The sequence below is a fragment of the Lagopus leucura genome, unplaced genomic scaffold (genome assembly GCF_019238085.1).
Source record: "Lagopus leucura isolate 7727_CA_CO unplaced genomic scaffold, USGS_WTPT01 Super-Scaffold_100157, whole genome shotgun sequence".
Lineage (NCBI taxonomy): Eukaryota > Metazoa > Chordata > Aves > Galliformes > Phasianidae > Lagopus > Lagopus leucura.
In genome coordinates, this window is record NW_024962334.1 from 21,173,053 (window position 1) to 21,176,731 (window position 3,679).

Here is a 3,679-nt window from a genome sequence, read left to right on the forward strand (position 1 = left end):
GAAATGAAAATCTAGATTTAAGCAACAAAAAATCTGCTTTGTAACTTCCTTTGGAAGACTAACATCTTTCAACTTTTGAGAAGCAGCTTTTGCCAAATCAGCCTGTTGTACTAATGCCAGCTTTTCTTGTAACAAAAAGCTCAGCTCCAATGTTCCCCTCTTACCCTCAAGAGATAAGTGAAATTGGACTTTTAAATCTAAACTCATCCCCAGTGAATTATTTCATCACAGGTACTTCAAAGCAGCATGCAATAAAGAAGGAAAATTCCCTATCTCTGAAGGTGTTTGGGAAGAAAAGAGAAAAAGAATTCTGGCAGGTTTCAACATTTCTGACAGCAGTTCTGAGCTCCTCAGAGAAAAAAGCAGCTGAAAAGAATAGAGAATGGAATGCAGGTAAAGCAGGCAAAGGGTGTTAACTACAGTAAATACAGTTTATCATACAGTTATAGAAATTTATTACAGGGATATCAAAATATATATTTGGTACAAATATCTATAAATGTATATCTAGAGGCATAAATATAAATCTCTCCATATAAACTCAGAGATTCTCTCACACTCTGTTGTCACCACATTCCCTACCAAATCCACATCTAACAATAGCACTACTTCCTGTTACACTATTCAAGATCTGCTTAGAGTGAATTCTTTACTCTTCCCTGTGATATTTTATCTAACTTACCTGTGTTAATACATTCATCATTCTCTCTTTATACTGTCATCCCTGTTTTATTGTCACTCTCCACAGCACATTGTTTGCATTCATTCCCAGGTATTTTTATGCAGTGCCCTGTCACGGGTGGGAAAAATATATGGTTTGTTATTCATTTTTTCTATAGCTTGTTGAGTTCTTCCATATTGCCTTCTTAGGCTCTCACATTTCAGCCTCCTTCTATTAATAAATCCTAGCATTATAAACAGTCCTAATAAAAAAAAACCCAAAAACTTCCATTTCTTCTCCCTTCCTGCAAATAAATAAACAAACAAACAAAATAATTTCCTGCAATAAAACCTGAAGTCATAACCAGTTTCAGAACATAAAATTTCCTATTTTTCTCTTACAATTTTTATCTCTTGATAGCAAACATGAGAGATGAAGGTAGGCTGTTAGGGTGTTAGAAAAGAGATGAACTAGTTAAGCTCTCTGGCCAGAACACAGCACACTCGATTGTATGTATTGTATGTATCTTTGCTACATTTGCTTCAGTTATGATCTCTACAGTGATTATTGCAGTTTTGCAACATTGGAGAAAAATGCATTTATAAGGAATTTCTGCAGCTAAACACTAGCAAAACTAATTCTAAAATGTCAGTTGAGATTTTCTAGAACATCAGCTTTGGTGATAAGCTCTTCTTCATTTCAGATACAGACCTACCACTTAATTACTGACAAATCCTCACGAGGTGGCTCCTCACAACTGTGATCTCTTCTGCAAAAGAGGGATGTGGTTCAGGGACACCTGTGAGACCTTTAAAAACACAAAATGAAATTTTTAAAGAGATAACTTGTTGGGTTGTTTGTAGGAAAGAAATAAAGAAGAAAACAAAAAAGTAAAAGAAGAAATGAAGAAATTAATTATCTTAATTTCTGATTCAGATTGTAAGTGTATTTATTCATTTATTTAAACGCACTGGTTTAAATGAACTGTTGCATGTATACTGTGTAGCACTGATTCAATTTTACCATTAAATAAAATAAAAACAAAACAGAGCTTACGTGATGTTAATTTTCTTACAGAATTTGAGATATTTCCTATCCATTCTTGTTCCTGAAACGTGAAGGTAATTTTTCAGGACAAAAACTGTAATAAAAACCTCAATAATTACAGAAACTCTCCAAAACTGTGTTTCTGCTTTGTTTCTTAAAAGTTAATAATACTATTCATACTTATTTCCTGTGAACTGATTCATTGAAACAGTAGAGCAGATAGATACACCTCAATCGTGAGAGCTATCAGCATCAGTGTCTAAAAAATGGCATCCGAGTCAATAATACACTAATTTCACAAGGTTATTTTTACATTTTTATTATTTTTTTTTTAAATCATGATAACATATGTTTGGTTTCTTTTTTCCACCCAAGAAAGAAGGCTACAAAAATAGACTTCTGTTGTGCGATATTTTCCTGCAAGTCTGGGGTCTGATTCAAGGGGAGATGAGATGAATAATAAGGCAGGTAATGCCAATACATTGACAATGCTGATAGGGTTGTCATGTACATTCTATAAAGCGTAAGCCAAAGAAAAATTCTGGCACACACTGTGTTGAAATATCAGCTTAGTTAAAGGATTCACGATCAACCATTTGTCTTTTAGCCTTACCTCACTAGTCTTGCCAGCAACCCTCTGTCTGCCAAAATGAAGAAGGGACAGCTGCCAAAGGGATGGATTTCAAAGTGCGATTTTTTGTTTGTTTCAGTTTTACTCTCCAATCTTTGAGATTTTCTCCCCTAGAAAATGAAGCACGTTGGATTATAGGATGAGTTAATCAGGAAAGCTGTTAGCTTTAAAAGCTCTGTTTAGACTGATTTTTCTGAATCTTCACACACAAACGGATGGAAGATTCTCAGATTTTTGTTGGCTTCTAAAACGAATATTTATGTATCAAAAGTAAAGTTAAGCCACGGAACTCACAGTATATAGAATAAATCCACGAGTTTCCCTCTGCCAAAACCCTTAAGGATTGTGCGCTCAAAACAGATGCGTCAGGATTGCTGTCTCTATGTATCTTTCTGTGGACTCTGCAGATTTAGCTGGAGTGTAACCCTACCTGCAGCTTGGAAATACTTTCCTTCTGCGTGTTGTTGAAGGAAGTAAATTTCCTCCCCAAGGAGTGCAAGAGAAACTTGCTGATTTGGCAGGTAATTGGATCTCCTGAGCCAACAGTAACCCAAATCCATGGATTTAATAGAGGGATAGGGTATTTTAGCCCAGCAGGGACGTGGTAGAGGCAGCAGTGTAAGAGGATGCCAACTGTCTGAGTTCTCACTTATCCATGCAGAAAAGGTCTGACCTTTCTATCAATCTGATAGAATGACTTTCATTTTGGATAAAGGGGAAAATAAGGCAAAATAAAGCAAGCTGTCCCACACAATGCACACACATCATCTGGAAAATTTGCTATAGTTGTTGAAAATGGCTGCCAAGCTCTTTTCTGCATTTAAAAAGGATAATTCGACAGAAACAGTGACTGGGGAAACAGTGCTTATACCACATGAGTATTAACGATATTAAAAGTGGTTTTTTAACACGGGACTACATTTTCCAGAAACAAATGCTGGATGAGTCTGGAATTAGGAAATTGTTGCTGTGCACTTTGCAGTCTGGTGCTCAGGCTGCACAGCTGCACTGTACCTCCTCTCCCCCTCTTGCACCCAGCACCAAACCAGCATGCTCCCCCCATTTGGTGTACCTGTTGACTGTTTTATCCTAGCTCTGAAGTAGATGTTGCTGATGTGAGAAAGCCAGAGGATAGCACCCTTCTGCCTTAGGACATCCATCTAGTGAAAGAGCAGGGAGGTCTCAAACTGAGACATATCTTTAATGTCTGGAAAAAAATTTGCCTCAGATTTTATGGCAAAATAAATTGTAAAAAGTGTTCTTCATTATTTCATCTAACTTTTCAGTCTTTCTCTTACTTCTCTATCCTAGTGGCTTATTTCCTTCTCTTCTTTTTTGTC

At 36.4% G+C, this 3,679-nt stretch overlaps 1 long non-coding RNA gene across 1 annotated transcript; it reads right to left on the reverse strand.

Annotated features, from left to right (window-relative positions):
- Nucleotides 1-283: 283 nt before the first annotated feature.
- LOC122189190 lies at nt 284-1,464 on the reverse strand. Its single transcript, XR_006181738.1, has 3 exons — nt 1,373-1,464; nt 683-790; nt 284-366 (listed from the first exon to the last, which is right to left on the reverse strand). It is a non-coding gene; the product is annotated as an uncharacterized LOC122189190 (long non-coding RNA).
- Between the last annotated feature and the right edge of the window lie 2,215 nt (nt 1,465-3,679).